Genomic DNA, 20,414 nt, shown 5'->3' with positions numbered 1-20,414 from the left:
TGCCCCTTCAAAACAGCACACCTATATCCCTTGGATAAATACCTAGTAGTGCAATTGCTAGGACATAAGGTAGTTCTATTTTTAACTGTTTTCCCGAGTGACTGGACCAATTTTCATTCCCATAGTTTAATTCCTTTATTCCCACATCATCCATCCATCCACCCATCCACCTCCATTTATCTTTTACTTTGCCCATCCGTTTAACAAATGATTATTGACCAACCTTCTCTGTGTTAGCACTCTACTTAGTATTTAGGAGGTAGATATTATTTCAATGTGTGTGTGTGTGTGTGTGTGTGTGTGTGTTTCCCTGATGGACCAGTTTTTATATAATCTGGATTCTCCTGAATATATTTTGCAAGCATAATTACTTTCTCTTCTGAGTTCTTTTGTTTCAGATTTTTCCTTTTACATGTGAAATGTTACAAACTTACATTCTGGTATATGATCTATTCACTTATTTTTTAAAGAAATATTCATCATGTGCCTATCCTGTATCAGACATTCACTAAACCCTGTATATAGAAGAAAGAAAAGCAGACAAAATACTTTTCCTTCTACTACATGTAGAAATAACAGAACATAAGCCAGCTGTGTGGTGAGACTGTGTTAGGTGGGACAATGGAGAAAATTAAGGCCAAGTGGTAACAGAACATGTGACTAATATAAATTAGATGATCAGAAAAGACTTCTCCAATAGAGTGGCATTTTAACTAGTACCTGAAAGAAATGAGTCATACTAATGTTAGGCAAAAGCCTTTAAAGCAGACAAAGTAAGAGCAAAGATCCTGAGGCAGAGACTTCCTTGTCATGTTCAGAAATATGGCCATGTTGCCTGGAACAAGAAGCAGGGAGATAAAGTGGTAGATAATGGGGCCAGAGAAAAGGTGGGAGGTATTGAGGATGAAAGTCTAATCATTCTGGACATTATAAACCATTTTAAGACTTTGATTTTCGATCCAAGTGAGTTGAGAAGATGGTCAAATAATTTAAATTAATAATTTAAGATGCTCAAATAAGAGTGACTTGGCTGGACTTCGATTTTTCAAATGTCATTCTGATGGTTGTATTGAGAATAAACTGTATAGAAACGAGGATAGATAAGAGACATGGGTGCCTTAGGGCCAAGGTAATGGTAGATAGAGACCAGTATACAGAAAGTGGAACAAAAAAGTTTTCTGCAGACATGAGATGTGGTGTGTGTGTCAAAGACAAGAGTCAGTAGTAAGTCCACATCTGGACTGTGTAGCTGAAAAGATGCAGTTGCCATTTACTAAGATAACAAAGACAGGAGATTCTCACAGGAAAAATCAGGAAAATCACAAGCAACACCCCTACTATATGCCAGCATTTTTTATATATTACCCCATTTAGTCTTTACATAAAAACATGCAGTTCAGTTATTATCCTCTACCTTTATAACAGAGGAAACCAAGAATAAGTGAGGTTAATTATTTTCCTAAATTCACACAATTAGGATAGCAAATCAGGACTCCAAATCATGTCTGTATCATCATAATGCCAGTGTTGCATTCATTATATGAGTCTATCTCTCCCACTACTTGGGATTATGTAAATGTTTGCCTGGTCTTTTCCTGACTTTCTGATCCAACATTACAGTTGGATTACATGCCTTAGTGTAAATCTGGTTTCATTGTCATTTCTGGGAATGTTGTGTCCAAAGTAGATACACAGTAAGAGTTTAGAACAGAAGTATACCATGCCTTGACAAAGAAAATTAATTCCTATCATCCTGCTGGAAGCAAGATGACCAGTGTTGCCTCTGTGGCCATGATACGGTATTTAATTGTGTGAGTTTATCACTTAGAACAATATTGTTAATAATGGAATGTTGAAGTTGTGAAAATAAGACCTAGAAAACACGTGCATTGCACACATATACACAAACCAAATAAGAATCATTGAATATTAATGCTAGAAAGAACACAGCAATAACTATGTTATTATAGAAATGACAAAAAAGGGCTCGGAATAATTAAACTATTTTTCAAGGTCACAATACTAAAGAATTTGGTTTCAGAGTTTCTTCATTTCTTTGCAAAGAGACATTTTGTGTTGCTCTATATCCCTAGTATTTAAAAAAGTGGATGAAAGTTTAAAAAGTATAATTTGGCAGCGTAGACGGCAAATATCAGTAACACAGGTTAATATCAGAAAGAAAAAATATGATGGATTACGTGTCTGAGAAACTTTTCTGCAAGGTTTGGTTTTCTTAGGATTAGAAATTTGGGTGGATTGGCTGCAAGTTTATCTAAGCGAATAGTATTTTTGTTTGGATAGCATGGCAACTTTGCTCAGGGAGTTGATCTCTGTGTCTCAGTATTCACCTGAAGTAAAATTTCCTTAAAGGTTATTGTTTGAGAAATGGGTAGTTTGTTAGAATCTTTCAATTAGTAAGACATTGTTTGCTGATTCTGTGTCACTTGGAAGCTTCATTAACTCTTTCAATCCACTGGAGCCCTGTCAGGCAATAACTATTTCAGTGAATGAAGTAAACCCACTAGATTTTGAAAACCATTGAAAAGAATGACTCCAATGAAGAGCTGACATGAGATTCTTAATCTCTATCCCACACATACTGCTTTCTCTCATTGCAGATGTTTACACATAAAATGTATGCATAACCTTCTGATGTCAAAATCATGTTACTTTTTGAACCAAGGAAAGGTAATATATTTAATAGTTGAGAATTAGCTACTACCAGAATCCTATGTACACTCTCCCAACTTATTAGAACATTTTAAAGGCAATTGTATCTAGAAATGTGTGTGTTTTGAGTAAGACTCAAGGTTAAGTGGTAATGAATTGCTTATTAAAGCAAGCTCTTTCATGTGACATTAATACTTTTAATTAAAACTGGAACATTTTTTAAAATAATGGAAATTTCAGATTGTTTCACCACTTTTTTTTTGGCAAAAGTTCATGTCTAGAATGGAGGAGGAGGATTGTCTGAGAATTTAGTGATGTAAGGTCCTCAAAAAACACATTAGGTAAATTAAGTAAGGAACTGGAGACCTAACATAATAATTCTTGTATGTCTAGACTCAGTTGTCTAGAATGGATGCTTGAATATATTTGAATCTTTCTGTTTTATTTTATTTTATCCTTGCATTTTTTTATGTCACTATCTTTAGGATCAAGCTGTATGGCAAATTTTCACCATTAAATAGAAGTCATATAAATAAAGTCAGGTTTAATTAACAAATGCATATCTTTTATGGAACAAATAACTCATTCATTGTAAATTATTCACAAAGGGCATTCAGAATGTCATAGAAATTAATCATTATGGTTATATTTGTGTATATATGTGTGTTTGTACATATGCATGTGTGTGTATAAATATTTCTTTGACTAAAGCTCTGAAGGTTAAAATACTGTTAGTGGGTTTTTAAATAATATTTTTAAGAAAAGTGATTAGGAATACTGGAATATATTAAGCATCAGCACTGCTTATTTTATTCTTTTAGGGTTTTGCTTATTGGAGCCAGACTTCCTGAGTTTGAAACTTGACTCCAATGCTCGTTAGCTGAGCAATTTTCTTATTCATAAATTGCTTCATCTTCCTAAAATGTTAAATGAAGGAGAGAATAATACTATGTCATAGGGTGGTTGTCATAATTTAGATAATGAATATATGTGAATTTCTTAGAACATTGTCTATAATTTAATACATGTGCAAATAATGTTAGCAGCTGTCATTATATTTTACTTTAACTGGCATTTGGCATTATTGTCTTGGATTTTTATAAAATATATTTGATTTGACTCTACTAGGTTATATCTTATGTTAGATTACAACTCTTCTATTTAACGTCTAAGATATTTTATGTATTTATAAAAATATTTATTGCACAAATATTGGAAATAAATTTATCAATAAGCAAGAAGAAAAATACATAATCTCATCAACAAAAATGATCACTATTTATATCTGGTGATTTGTGGGTTTCTTTTCAGTCATGTCTTTCATTAGTATTTTACATAGTTTAAGTCATTATCTACATGAACTTTCATATTATAATTACCTAGTTAGCATTTAATAAAAGCATTTTGGTATATCATCACAAAAAATATTTTAATGTGTGCATAATATTCCATATGGTAAATAAAGCATGATTTAATCATATTTCTATCATTGGTCATTTAGCCTATTGCCAATTTTAGCATTAAGAGCAAACCTATCGCATGACTTTGTTACATTAACATTTGTTAAATAAAGCCTTGTTAAATAGTTCAGGATGTAAAACAAAAGACCACAAGAGAAATTGATACAGAGAGATTTATTACTCACAGGTCACGGAGGAACTATTAGGCATGTCAGGGAAGTCAAGGCAGGAGGTAGGCAGAAAGAGCCATAAGAGTTGGGCCACATGATCTTATTAGGGTCTTATTAGGGTCTGTGGGTGGAGTGCTTTGGGGTGCCCCAGTTAAGACCCAATTGGTCAATTCAAACCAAGAGTGGAGTTTGGGTAAACTCTAAGCAGGGGGTGGGGCCTTAGGGGCACACGAGAAGGCCCAAGGAGGAGGGGAGACTTCAATCAGAAGGGCAATTGGGAAGTCATTTCTAGAACTTATATTTGCTTGTGACTCTGAGGGCTGTTATCTAGAGCATACACTTGCATGAGAGGTTTAGTGGCAGCTTAAGACTCCTGGGAAGTTACTGGCCAAACAAAATGGATGCCAAGGCAGCAGTACTATGGAGTAGCTTAGCTAAACTCTCGATATCCTAAAAATGGCATTATTACTCATACAGGTTTGTTTTCCTTCTGTATTTTTTATTATGAAACATTTCCAGAAGATTACAAGGACAATTTATATAAATGCATGAGGAGCTCAAACTATTTTTCAAAAAAAATTGAACAAAATTTCAGTACTACAAATGGCATCTCACTGATTCCTGCCCATTTTTAGTGATACTCTAGAAAATTGTAATACTCTAAAGAAAATGGCAGATTATCCTTTTTTCTTGTTATGCAAATAGCACACATATCTAAGATAGAAATATAGATATAGTACAATAAAATAACACATGGAAACATACAATAAAAAGTGTCTTCTATCCACCCCACATTCCCAGAACCAGATGGATAACCAGAGTAACAGAAAATGACCTCTAACTCTTTATTTGGGAATAGCCACAATCTCTCTCCACTTTTCTTTTCCCTTGCTCCCTTGTCTGGCTGCCTAGCTAGCCATTGGCAGTGTGAGAGAACAGCCAATGGATAATGGGCTTCATCTCTGCTATGTGATTATAGACCCTGAAAAATTGCAGTCTGCACCACACCAATACAAGATGCTTGATGTGTTACTTCCCTAGCACAACTCAACAAGGTGACTGTCATCTCCTTTACACAACAAAGCAATCATCATCAACAACAAAACTGAATTGCTTGTCCAGTGTCACATAGTTGGTAAACAGAGGGCTTAATTCCATACCCTGAACACTCTTGCCCACAGCACCACGCAAGTTGGAAAATGTAATCACTGTATAAATTCACGAACTTTTTTTTTTAACATTTATTTATTTTTGAGACACACAGCACAATCGGGGGAGGGGCAGAGAGAGAGAGAGAGAGAGAGAGAGAGAGAGAGAGAGAGGGAGACACAGAATCGGAAGCAAATCTGCTTGCTGTCAGCACAGAGCCCGACGTAGGGCTTGAACTCACAAACTGTAAGATCATGACCTGAGCAGAAGTCAGAAGCTCAATCGACTGAGCCACCCCGGCACCCCTTTGCTAACTTTTTAAATAAAAAATCCTATCAATCAATTTGAATTTATTTAGTTATTACTATGCTTAATAACTACGTTTATTTTCTCTTGTCTGTTTTTTTAATTTATGTGAAGTCATATAACATAATTTCCTGTTATAGATTTGAAATTCACTCTACTTTGTGAAATCTAAAGTTAATTAATGATGTAACAAAAATAACAAATCATTTTGATCCAAGGAGTTGAGTAATTAGATAAATTTAGAAAAGTTACAGAAATATAATTAATATTTAGTCTAGATTTCCTTAAGAGTTCCTAATTTTAGAAAATATGCCTATGTTATCCAGAGATAAATTTCTACAACATAATCCATCTGTTATCCAAATAAAAATGTTGATATAAAAAAGTAACTCTTAAAAATCATAACATGGAGGTCCTAATGACTGGGTATTTAGTTCCAGTGACAGGGCTGTATCTAGAGACAGTAACGGGAATTGGGCTGAAAGTATCTCCTATACATGTAATGAACACTGCATTTCCAAAAGTTGCTATTAATCCTATGCTTTCAGAGTCCGAATTTTATGTACATTGAATGTTTTATTTCTTATATTTTTATCGTACTAAGAACACTTAATGCAAGATCTAAGTGGTTAACAAAGTGTACGATACAGTGTTAATTCTAATCACAGTGTTGAACAACAGTCAGTCCTACTGAACAGGAAACTCCCCATTTCCTCCACCCCAGCTCCTGACATTCTACTACCTTCTATGAGTTTGACTCTTTGAAATAACTCATGAAAGTACAATCATGCAGCATTTGTCCAACTATGACTGACTTATTTCACTTCGCGTACCGTCTCAAGGTTCATCTATGTTGTAGCATGTGGCAGAATTTCCTCTTCTTTTTTTTTTGACTAATATTCCACTGTTTGTATATATTACATTTTCTTTATCCATTCATCTATCAATGTAAATTGAAGTTTTCAAACATCTTGCCTGTTTTAAACAATGCCACAAAGAACACAGGAGTGCAAATAGGTCTTCTAGATTTTAATTCCTATGGATAAATACCCAAAAGTGGGAAGACTGTGTCACATTGTAGTTCTATTATAAATTTTTTGAGGAAACTCCATACTGTTTATCATTCTTTTTTTTTTTAATTTTTTTAATGTTTATTTATTTTTGAGAGACAGAGTGTAAACAAGGGAGGGGCAGAGAGAGAGGAAGACACAGAACTCGAAGCAGGCTCCAGGCTCTGAGCTGTCAGCACAGAGCCCAATGTCGGGCTCGAGCTCATGGATTGCAAAATCATGACCTGAGCTGAAGTCGAATGCTTAACCAACTGAGCCACCAGGTGCCCCTGTTTATTATTTCTAATTTCATAATTCTACTTTCTGGACGCTATTGTTGATAAGAGATTAGAAGAAGCTGGATGGCTGTAACTGCTTTTCATGTTAAAATGACAAAATTTAGAAAAATTAGAAAAGAAATGACAAAAGTGCTATTTTCATTGTGGGGCAAGCACTCATTCACACTTCAGCAGTTATCAAAAGAATTTTTTTCTTGCAGGGTATTACTAAATAAAGTCGGGGATTACTAATATCATATAGAATAATTTCCAGTGGATGGTTTAAGTTCATAGTCTTAATGATTAGGCTATAGGTAGTAAAAATTGGAAAAATGAACTTACGTTACTAGATAAATTAGGCTGCTGCACATCTGAAACTCATAGCCAACAGTAAACTCAAACTCACATAAGTTCAGGAAGAACTAAAAAAATTAATGTATTTACTAAGAGGTATGTTTTTAAAGAGTAAAAACATCTCGTTTGGCAATAATGCATTTGCTAAATACATTATTAGTGTTCAGCGTACAACATTCCATGCACTTCTGTCTAAATATGCATAAATATAACAGCCAGATGGATTGTGCTAATGCCAGCATTGCAAAACATTACCTCAAGCAGAAGCACTCTATAATAACTAGATTAATCAGTAATTGCTTTGGTGTTCATCAAAATATCATTAATCCTTATAAATTAAATGGTTATTAATGCACATGAAATATGGATTTACAAAGAAAAAAATCTTTGTAATTATTGCCTTTATTGTTGTTCTCTGTGTTTACGAGTTATTTTAAAGGTAGGAATGCAACACTCTAGGTCCTTATAACAGGCACACTTTAAATCGGAGTATACAAGTTGTTTGTTTTAATTCCTCTCTGACCTCAGCCGCAGCAATTTCTTACTTGACACACCTCCAAAGGCAAGAGAATTAAAAGCAAAAATGAACTATTGGGACCTCATCAAGATAAAAAGCTTCTGCACTGCAAAGGCAACAATCAACAAAACTAAAAGGCAACCGATGGAATGGGAAAAGATATTTGCAAATGACATATTGGACAAAGGCTAGTATTGAAAATCTATAAAGAACTCACTAAACTCCACACCAGAAAAACAAATAATCCAGTGAAGAAATGGGCAGAAGACATGAATAGACACTTCTCTAAAGAAGACATCCCGATGGCCAACAGGCACATGAAAAGATGCTCAACACCACTCCTCTTCAGGGAAATACAAATCAAAACCACACTGAGATACCACCTCATACCGGTCAGAGTGGCTAAAATGAACAAATCAAGAGACTATAGATGCTGGAGGGGATGTGGAGAAACGGGAACCCTCTTGCACTGTTGGTGGGAATGCAAACTGGTGCAGCCTCTCTGGAAAACAGTGTGAAGTTTCCTCAAAAATTAAAAATAGATCTACCCTAGGACCCAGCAACAGCACTGCTAGGAATTTACCCAAGGAATACAGGAGTGCTGATGCATAGGGGCACTGGTACCCCAATGTTTATAGCAGCACTTTCAACTATAGCCAAATTATGGAAAGAGCCTAACTGATGAATGGATAAAGAAGTTGTGGTTTATATATGCAATGGAATACTACTGGGCAATGAGAAAGAATGAAGTATGGCCTTTTGTAGCAACGTGGATGGAACTGGAGAGTGTTATGCTAACTGAAATAAGTCATACAGAGAAAGACAGATACCATATGTTTTCACTCTTATGTGGATCCTGAGAAACTTAACAGAAGACCATGGGGAAGGGGAAGGGGAAGAAAAAAAAGTTAGAGAGGGAGGGCGGCAAACCATTAGAGACTCTTAAAAAATGAGAATAAACTGAGGGTTGATGGGGGGTTAGAGGGAGGGGAAAGTGGGTGATGGGCATTGAGGAGGGCACCTGTTGGGATGAGCACTGGGTGTTGTATGGAAACCAATTTGACAATAAATTTCATCTTAAAAAAATAATAATTCCTGGCAATTTTCTCTGAAGCACACCTTTCCTTTAAAAGAATATGCCTCTGGTATCTTTATCTTGAAAAACCCTAAATTTATCTTTATTCCAAGTAACACTTTTTTTTCAATTGGCAGATGAGGCAAATTTCATGCTATTCAGTGACAGACATACCACCTTGCTTATAGATCTTTTAATTCCCTTTATCCCTATTTTTACATTTGCTTTTTAATTTTCTTTAATTAAAACATCATATATGTACAGAAAATTGCTTAACTTTAAGTCCATAGATCTATGATAATTCTCACACTCATGGAAATACAACCAAGATCAAGAAATAAACTGTTACCAACACCCAAAAAGATAGACAAGGCTCCTTGTAAACACTGCCCTCCTTTTCAAACCCAGAGAAAGCATTTTTCTGATTTCTAACACAGTATATAAACTTTACTTATCCTTGAACTTTATGTAAATGGAATTATAAATTAGGTAGGCTTTTTTAAAACATTTGATATTTTGACCATTTTTTCATTACAATTTAGTATTGCATTGCATGAATATAACATGATTAATTTTTTCATGCTACTCTTAATGTATATTTAGTTTGATTCCCATAGGGGCTATTAAATCTGCTATGACAATTCTTATACATGTCTTTTGGCCACAGGTGCACATATTTCCACAGAATACATACCTGAGTATATTTAGAATTTTATGTTTTTAATTAATTAATTTATTTTTGAGAGAGAGAGAGAGAGAGAGAGAGAGAGAAAGAAGAGGGAGAGAGAGAAAGCAGGGGAGGGGCAGAGACTGAGGGAGAGAGAGAAAATCCCAAGCAGGCTCAATGCTGTCAGTGAAGAGCCTGATGTGGGGTTCGATTCCACCACCCAAGAGATCATGATCTGAGCCTTGTTCAAGAGGTGGATGCTTAACAGACTGAACCACCTGGGTGCCCCATAACTGAGTATGTTTAAATTTAGTAGATAATGCTAATAGTTTTTCAAGGGGTTGTACCAATAAATCCATCCACAGAAGTTAATAAGAATTATAATTGTATTATGTCTTTGCCACCACATTACTTTTCAGTCTTTAAAACTTGAACCATTCTGATGATCATGTGGTGGTATCTCATTTTAGTTTTAATTTTCACTTGACAACTAATGAAATAGAGGTCATTTTCATATAATTATTTGATGACTTGGTATCTCTATACAGTATCCTTATTTATACACAAAGTATTTATATCTATAAACATGTATATAGAGAGAAATATTAGGAAAAAAGCAAAACAAAACAGCATCAAACTAAGTTGGTAATTTAACGTTCTCCAATGAATATTTTATTTATGGAATGAAATGGAGGAAAAGCACAGATATTTTGAAATATATTTATATCTATGGGAAGAAGTTGTGAAAATGTTTTAATCAGTGTATTATTCCTTAAACTTTTTTTTTAATTGAACACTAACTCCCTCATCTACTAGGCTCTGAGAAGTGGCTAGTGACCATGGGTAAGGAGGATGAGTAGGTTTTAGGCAGTATTACTCTATGAGATCTTCAATCTGATTCCCTCTGTCAATGACCAACAGTATCCACTGATGCTGGAAGAACTGAACGCAGTAGAAAAAGTCCAGGTTCAGGTGAGTGACTCCAAGAGCACAGTGGCCATTGCCTTCATACATATCATTTTGTACCACAGCATGGCCACCTTTATTGGCCTGTCCATCAAAGTCAAGCTTTTGCAATCCCTTCCTTAGCATTTCAAGAGGGATGTCCACATTACACTAAGGACCCATGCCTTGGAGCATGCAGTGAACAAGCAGCTGTGGACAAGGAGTGGGTGCCAGCTGCACTGGAGGAGACCCATGAGCTAGAGGTTGTGAACTAGTGCCTGATGGACACTCCTGAGTCTAGCTTTTAGCCCCCAGCCCTACCTATGGCTCATGCATGGCCTTCGTTTCTTGAATCGCTGACAGAAAGAAACTATTTTTTATTCTGTAATAAATCCTTAGTTTATGATTAGAAGTTCAAGTTTTGGGACCCTATTTCTTATAGGCTATTGTCCCTAATATTACTGCTTTGCAAGAGTTCTTTTTACACTCAGGATACAAACTCATTAGCAGTTACAAATGGGAAAAGTTTCGCCTTTTAAATAAATTATTGTAGGTCAGTTAGATATTTGTATAGAAGAAGTTTGGCTCATAAATCATGACATATGCAAATAACAAAATCAGGAAGATTGAAGATCTAATGTAAATAATTGTGGGAAATAAAACAATACACTTTTGAAAAAGTATAATGTAAATATCTATGGATTTGGAACAGTGAAAGTTTTATTAAGCACAACATTAAAAAATTGAAATTTGGGCAACATTCACACCTATAGAGTTCCTTGGAGAAATAGGTAATTCTAGGACTGTAATAGTGAAAACACAAGATAAGCCTGGGGCATCTGTTAGTGCCAGACAGTAAGAAAGCACTAAAAAAATGAAAACAAATGAACACACAAAAATACACAACCAAGAGAGTATGTCAAAAGGGCACAGGAGCCATTTGAAAGAGCTCTCAATGACCAAAGCTGGAACAGTTCGAGCAAAATAAATAAATATTGGCTGGTCACCCGAAGTTTAAAATTAATATCTGTGAGTCCATAGTAAGTGATAAAATTGGGGCATCTGGGTGGCTCAGTCAGTTAAGCGTCCAACTTCAGCTTAGGTCATGATCTTGTGGTTTGTGAGTTCAAGCCCCTAGATGGGCTCTGTGCTGACAGCTCAGAGACTGGAGCCTGCTTCGGATTCTGTGTGATTCTCTCTCTCTGCCCCTACCCCAGTCGCACTCTGTCTCTCTATCTCAAAAACAAGTAAACACTTAAAAATATTTTAAAACAATAAATGATTAAATACATAAATAACTAAATGGGGTTTCTTAGTTAATTTAGGCTGCTATAACAAAAACACCATAAACTGTGTGGCTTATACATAACATTTATTTCTCACTGTTCTGGAGTCTGAGAAGTTCAGGATGATGGTGCCGGCAGATTCAGTGTTTGCTGAGGACTTCCAGGTTCACAGACAGCTATCTTTTCACCATGTCCTCACAGAGCAGAAAGAGCTAGGGAGCTCTGTGGGACCTTTTAGAAGAATACTAATCTCATTCATAAAACTTATCCATCCTCATGACCTAAGCACTTCCTAACGGTGCTACCTACAAATACCATCATATTGGATATTAAGATTTCAACATGAGTTTTGGGGAGATGCAAAAGTCAGGCCGTAGCATGGGGGCAGAAGAAGCACATTTCCTATGGAGAAGAATTCCAAAACATGTATGCAGATACTCTGCTCTCAAGGACTTGAGTATATTTCCCCACTCTTTAAATATGTGCTGCTCATACTGACTCCCTTCCAAAGAGCATAGCATGAAAAGGGAAAAAAAGAATTACTCTACAATGGAGAAAGCCAACAAATTTTAGCTAATGAGTCAAGAGTGTATACTCTTGATGTGTTAGAATGAAAATGGAACTTTACTTCTATGGACTTCCTCCAAAAATCACACATAATCCCAGCCTAATCATGAGAAAAACATGACGCAAATCTCAGTTATGGGGCAATCTAAAAAATATCTAACTCCTCAAAATTGCTAAGGTTATCAAAATCAAGGTCTGAGAAACATTATGGTCAAGGCTCAGCACACATGACAGATAAATGTACTCTGGGATCCTGCATAGGATCATGGAACGGGAAAAGAACATTAAGTAAAAACTAAGGAAATATGAATAAAGTGTGAATATGATTAATGATAATGTATCAACATCAGTTCATTAGTTATGACAAATGTACCATACTGATATATTTACAATAGGGAAAACAGGATGTGGGGGTATACAACAACCCTTGCAACTTTTCTGTAAATCTAAAACTATTTTAATGTAAAAATCTTATTGCAAATATTACAGGAAAGTGAAAAGTCTAGCCATTGAATGTGAGCATATGTTAAAATACATATAAACAATAAAGCCCTTGTATCTGGAATATATAATGTAAGTAATAATGTAAGTAATTTTTAAAAAGAAGCTTTTCTGATATATAAGGTTATCCATTTTTAGGATACTGTTCGATTAGTTTTGACAAAAATGTATGGTCATTTGACTAACAGAACAATCAACATTAAGAATATTCCAATCACAGGGGTGCCTGGGTGACTCAATCAATTAAGCGTCCAACTTCAGCTCAGGTCATGATCTCATGGTTCATGAGTTTGAGCCCCTGCGTAGGACTCTGTGCTGACAGCTCAGAGCCTGGAACCTGCTTCAGATTCTGTGTCTCCCCCCTCTCTCTGCCCCTCCCATACTAATGCTTTGTCTCTCAATAATAAATAAACGTTAAAAAAATTAAAAGAATATTCCAATCACTTAAATCCTTTTGCAATCAATGGCTTTCCCCCATCCTAACCATTCCAATGATTTTACTCATTATTTTTCTGTTTTCTCATTCATTGATATCTGCTCTTAAGTTTATTTTCTTCCTTCTGCTTACTTTGAATTGAATTCACTCACTTATTCTCATTTCCTAAGGTAGAAGCTTACATCATTACCTTTCATCTTTTTTTTCCTGCTTTAATATAAACACTGCTATTAATTTCCCTGTAAACATTGCTTTAGCTTGATACCACAAATTTAATTGAGTGTGTTTTTATTTTCATTTAGTTCAAAATATTTTCTAAATTTCTTTGTGAATTTTTTTTCTCTGTAACATAGGTCTTATTAAAAAATACTGTTGAATTTCAAAATATTTCAATTTTGTCAGTCATCTTTCTACTATTGAGTCATTGTTTGATTCCAATGTAGTCAGATAACATAATCTCTATGATTTCAATCCTTTTAAAATTAATAAGACTTACTTTTATAGCCCAGGATATGGTCTGTTTGGGTGAATGTTCCATGTGTACTAGAGAACAGTGTGCATTCTGTGATGGGTAGCTGAAGTGTTCTATGAACATCATATTGCTTGCTCATGTTGTTCAAATGTACTATAGGATCATTGAATTTTAATCTAATTGTTCTTTTTATTACTGAGGGAGCAATGGTGAGATATCATACTATGATCGTGGATTTTCTGTTTCTCCTTTCATATATTTTGATATTTTCAAATAGTGTGAAGCACAGTAACTAGGCTTATACACACTTAAAATTGCTATGTACTCTTGAGGAATTGTCCCTTTTATTAACATGAAGTATTCCTTCTCCCCGCACCCAGTAATATTTATCATTCCCAAGTCTAACTTTGTTAGTACAGTCCCTCAAGATTTATTTTCATTAGTGTTTTCATTGTATATATTTTATTATTTATATATAATCTATTTTATCCTTGTTTTTAAAGTCTGTTTTTGTGGGGAAGGAACAAGATGGCGGAACAGCATGGAAGTTTTTTGTGTGTCTCATGTCCATGAAATACAGCCAGACCAAAACTAAGCCATCCTACACACCTAGAAAACTGATTGGAGGATTAACACAACAATCTGCATGACCTGAACCACAGAATTCAGCAGGTATGTGGTGTGGAGAGGTGAACTTGAGGAGTGAGAAGGAGCAGGAAGGGAAGTGCTTTTGTGAATGGAGAGAGGATGGAGACTGGGGCAGGGGAGAATACAGGAAAAGCACCCCTCCCCAAAAGCAGCTGGAGAGAAAGTGGAATATTGGAAACACCCACAGGGACTAAACTAAAAAGGGATAAAGGAGAAAGGAGATGGTTTAAATTCCATTAAGACTGTAAACAAGGGGGACACAAAGTCTGCAACTCTGCAGCTCAATACCTGGCTGTGCTCTGGTGGGAAGGGCAAATCCCCAGGAGCAGATTGGGGTCCAGGAGATTCTTGGGCTACATGGGGAGAAGCGGTTCCACTGCTGGAAGGACATTTGGTAGGGGCTGTGAGGCCACCTGGGCTCAGCAGACCCCAGAGAACAGCCACATTTTCTGGTGCTAGAACAAAGTCATTGGGGGTGAAGCCTGGTGCCAGATGTGTGTTGTGATTTTCCATAATCCCTGAGGTGCTGCTGCTACACTGTCTCGCGAACATTTTCTGGGGCAGGCTGGCACCTGGCCACAGTCTTGGGGCACCGGCAGCAGCAGGGTCCAGCAAGCATTCCTGGGTGCAGCTGACATTTGGCCATTGCCCATTCGACCATTGCTTGGTGAGACCCTCCCACAGGGGGGCGAACGGGTCAAAGCTGCAGTCCTTTGGAAGTAAGGGCCAGGGAAAACAGCCACATCTGAGACAAAACTCAGGAGAGAGGTACTGCTTGGGGCCTGGTCACGGAGAGTGAAAAAGCGGGGAGTGGAAGAAAGCTGAAGACAGAGGACAGGTGCATGATTGCTGATCCAGGAGAACAGAGTTCCAAAAGTAGAGACTGGGTATCTGGGTGGAGCCATTTTCACCACTCCCGTGCATGCGCATACGCACCTACGAGTGCTGCGACACTCCACCCCCTGTAGGCTAACAGCGCCATCTAGTGGAGAGCAGAGCCCTTACATTGATCCCCACCCAACTGGGCCAACTTCACTCTTCAACAACACAAGTCTCACTGCCTGCTCAGTTTATGGACTATAAAGCACTACATAGTCTGACTTCTAGGGGAAAACAAAGTAATTTCAGTCAATCTGTTGGGTCCATCTATTCAATTTTCTTTCTTTTTTTTTACACTTTTCTTTTTCTTGAGTGCAGAAAGAGAAAAAATTCATTTTTATTTTCAATTTTTATTTAAAATATTTTTCTTTAATTTTTATTACTATATTTTAAAATTTTGTGTAAATTTTTTCAAATTCTATTTCACTTCCATCATTTTAGTCTATTTCAGTGTATTCACCTTTTCAAATTTTTAAACAATTTCCTTTTATTTTTCTTTTTTTCTTCTTTTTCTTTTTTCTCTTTTTTGTTTCTTTACTTTTTCTTGAATGCAGAAAGAGAAAAACTTAATTTTTACTTTCAATTTCTATTAAAAATATTTTTCTTAATTTTTTACTATATTTTTTGCTTTTATGTAAATTTTTTCAATTGTATTTTACTTCCATCATTTTATTTTAGTCTACTATAGTGTATTCACTTTTTTCAAATTTTCAAACGATTTCTTCTTTGTTTCTTTTTTAATCTTTTTTCTCTTTTTCATTTCTTTTCTTTTTCTTGAATACAGAAAAAGAAAAATTCATTTTTATTTTTATTTTTATTAAAAATATTTTTCTTTAATTTTTTTTCTACGATATGATTTACTTTTGTTTATATTTTTTCAAATTCTATTTTAATCCCATCATCTCATTTTAGTCTACTTCAGTGTATTCATTTTTTCAAATTCTCAAACGATTTTCTTCTTTTCTCTCTTCCCCCCCCTTTTTTTCTCTAATCTGTCAAACCACTTTCAACACCCATACCAAACACACCTAGAATCTAGCATCATTTATTCTATTTTTGTGTGTGTGTTTTTAATACTTTAATTTTAATATTTTTTAATTTTAATTTTTAATTTTAATTTTTCTACCTCATTAATTCCTGTCCTCCATTCAAAATGACAAATGAAGGAATTCACCCCAAAAGAAAGCATGAAGAAATGACAGCCAGGCATTTAACCAACACAGATACAAGCAAGATGTCTGAACCAGAATTTAGAATCACAATAATGACAATACTGGTGTTATTAGTCGAATATAGTCAAAAATAGATTAGAATTCCTTCTGCAGAGATAAAAGAAGTAAAAAATTGTCAGAATGAAATTAAAGATGCTATACTGAGCTGCAATCACAGAGGGATGCAGCAGCGGCAAGGATGGATGAGGCAGAACAGAGAATCAGCGATATAGAGGACAAACTTACAGAGAAAAATGAAGCAGAAAAAAAGAGGGAGATTAAGGCAAAAGGGCATGATTTAAGAATTAGAGAAATCAGTGACTGATTAAAAAGGAACAATGTCAGAATCATAGGGGTCCCAGAAGAGGAAGAGAGAGAAATAGGGGTAGAAGGGTTATGTGAGCAAATCATAGTGGAAAACTTTCCTAACCTGGGAAAGACACAGACATCAAAATCCAGGAAGCACAGATTTATATCAAAAGCAACAAAGATTAGAAAGGACCAGAGAACACCACCAGAAACTCCAACTCTACAAGCATCATAATGGCAATAAATTCATATCTTTCAGTACTCACTCTCCAATCACTCCACTCACTCTCCAATCCACTCTCCAATGGACTCAATGCTCCAATAAAAAGACATAGGGTAACAGAATAGATAAGAAAACAAGATCCATCTATATTTTGTTTATAAGAGACCCACTTTAGACCTAAAGACACCTTCAGATTGAAAATAAGGGGATGGAGAACCATCTATCATGCTAATGGTCAACAAAAGAAAGCCAGAGTAGCCATACTTAATTCAGACAATCTAGACTTTAAAATAAAGGCTGTATTAAGAGATGCAGAAGGGCATTATGTCATAATCAAGGGGTGTATCCACCAAGAAGACCTAACGATTGTAAACATTTATGCGCCAAATGTGGAAGCACTCAAATATATAAATCAATTAATCACAAACATAAAGAAACTCATTGATAATAATACCATAATGGTAGGAGACTTCAACACCCCACTCACAGCAATGGACAGATCATCTAATCAAAAAATCAACAAGGAAACAATGGCTTTGAATGACACACTGGGCCGGATGGACTTAATGGATATATTCAGAACATTTCATTCTAAAGCAGCAGAATATACATTCTTCTCCAGTGCACATGGAATGTTCTTCAGAATAGACCATATACTGGGACACAAATCAACCCTCAGCAAATACAAAAAGATCGAGATCATACTGTGCGTATTTTCAGACTACAACGCTATGAAACTTGAAATCAACCACAAGAAAAAATTTGGAAATGTAACAAATACTTGGAGACTGAAGAACATCCTACTAAAGAATGAAAGGGCAAACCAAGAAGTTAAAGAGAAGATTAAAAAGTATATGGAAGTAAATGAAAATGATAACACCACATCCCAAAACCTCTGGGACACAGCAAAGGTAGTCATACGAGGAAAGTATATAGCAATCCAGGCCTTCCTAAAGGGGGAAGAAAGATCTCAGATACACAACCTAACCTTACGCCTTAAGGAGCTGGAAAAAGAACAGCAAATGAAACCCAAAACCAGCAGAAAAGAGGGAATAATAAAGATTAGAGCAGAAATTAATGCCATCAAAACAAACAAACAAACAAACAAACGAACAAAAAAACCAGTAGAACACATCAATGAAACCAGAAGTTGGTTCTTTGAAAGAATTAACAAAATTGATAAACCACTAGCCAGTTTGATCAAAAAGAAAAAGGAAAGCCCCCAAATAAATAAAATCAAGAATGAAAGAGGAGAGATCACAACCAACACAGCAGAAATAAAAACAATAATAAGAGAATATCATGAGCAATTATATGCCAATAAAATGGGCAATCTGGAAGAAATGGACAAATTCCTAGAAACATATATACTACCAAAACTGAAACAGGAAGAAATAGAAAATTTGAACAGACCCATAACCAGTAAGGAAATTGAATTGGTAATAAAAAATCTCCAAAAAACAAGAGTCCAGGGCCAGATGGCTTTCCAGGGGATTTCTACCAAACATTTAAGGAAGAGTTAACACCTATTCTCTTGAAGCTGTTCCAAAAAATAATAACGGAAGGAAAACTTCCAAACTCTATGAAGCCAGCATTACCTTGATTCCAAAACCAGAGACCCCACTAAACAGGAGAACTATAGACCAATTTCCCTGATGAAGATGGATGCAAAAATCCTCAACAAGATATTAGTCAACCGGCTCCAACAATACATTAAAAAAATTATTCACCACGACCAAGTGGGATTTATACCTGGGATGTAGGGCTGGTTCAATATCTGCAAAACAATTAACGTGATTCATCACATCAATAAAAGGAAGGAAAAGAACCATATGATCCTCTCAATAGATGCAGAGAAAGCATTTGACAAAATACAACATCCTTTGATGTTGATATTGATCTTGATAAAAACCCTCAAGAAAGTAGGGATAGAAGGAGCATACCTCGACATCATAAAAGCCATATATGAACGACCCAATGCTAATATCATCCTCAATGGGGAAAACCTGACAGCTTTCCCCCTAAGGTCAGGAACAAGATAGGGATGTCCACTGTCACCACTGTTATTCAACATAGTATTGGAAGTCTTAGCCTCTGCAATCAGACAACACAAAGAAATAAAAGGCATCCAAATCGGCCAGGAAAAGGTCAAACTTTCACGCTTTGCAGATGACATGATACTCTATATGGAAAACCCAAAAGATTCCACCAAAACACTGCTGGAATTGATTCATGAATTCAGCAAAGTTGCAGGATATAAAATCAACGCACAGAAATCGGTTGCAGTCCTATACACCAACAATGAAGTGACAGAGAAATCAAGGAATCAATCCCATTTACAGTTGCACAAAAAAACATAAAATACCTAGGAATACATCTAACCAAAGAGGTGAAAAATCTGTACTCTGAAAACTATAGAAAGCTTATGAAAGAAATTGAAGAAAACACAAAAAAATGGAAAAAGATTCCATGCTCTTGGATAGGAAGAACAAATATTGTTAAAATGTCAATACTACCCAAAGCAATCTACATATTCAGTGCAATCCCTATCAAAATAACACTAGCATTCTTCACAGAGTTAGAACAATTAATTCTAAAATTTGTATGGAACAAGAAAAGACCCCGAATAGCCAAAGAAATCTTGAAAAAGAAAACCAAAGCAGGAGGCATCACGATCCCAGACTTCAAGCTATACTACAAAGCTATAATCAAGACAGTATGGTAGTGGCACAAGAACAGACACTCAGATCAATGGAACAGAATAGAGAACCCAGAAATGGACCCACAAACGTGTGGCCAACTAATCTTTGACAACGCAAGAAAGACTATCCAATGGAATAAAGACAGTCTCTTCAGCAAGTGGTGCTGGGAAAACTGGACAGCGACATGCAGAAAAATGAACCTGGACCGCTTTCTTACACCATACAAAAAAAAAAAACTCAAAATGGATGAAAGACCTCAATGTAAGACAGGAAGCCATCAAAATCCTCAAGGAGAAAGCAGGCAAAAACCTCTTTGATCTTGGCCACAGCAACTTCTTACTCAACACGTCTCCAGAGGCAAGGGAAACAAAAGCAAAAATGAACTATTGGAACCTCCTCAAAATAAAAAGCTTCTGCACAGCGAAGGAAACAATCAGCAAAACTAAAAGGCAACCAACAGAATGGGAGAAGTTATTTGCAAATGAAATATCAGATAAAGGATTAGTATCCAAAATCTATAAAGGACTTAACAAACTCAAC

The 20,414-nt window shown here is 35.7% G+C and overlaps 1 pseudogene; it reads right to left on the bottom strand.

The window, feature by feature from the left end:
* The window catches only part of LOC131486641 (profilin-1-like), a 31,450-nt pseudogene extending 15,918 nt beyond the window's left edge, over positions 1–15,532 (bottom strand).
* Between the last annotated feature and the right edge of the window lie 4,882 nt (positions 15,533–20,414).

This window comes from Neofelis nebulosa, chromosome 10, assembly GCF_028018385.1.
Source record: "Neofelis nebulosa isolate mNeoNeb1 chromosome 10, mNeoNeb1.pri, whole genome shotgun sequence".
NCBI classification, from domain to species: Eukaryota; Metazoa; Chordata; class Mammalia; order Carnivora; family Felidae; genus Neofelis; species Neofelis nebulosa.
Note: the sequence above shows the minus strand (reverse complement) of the source record. Positions and strands in the feature narration are given on the sequence as shown.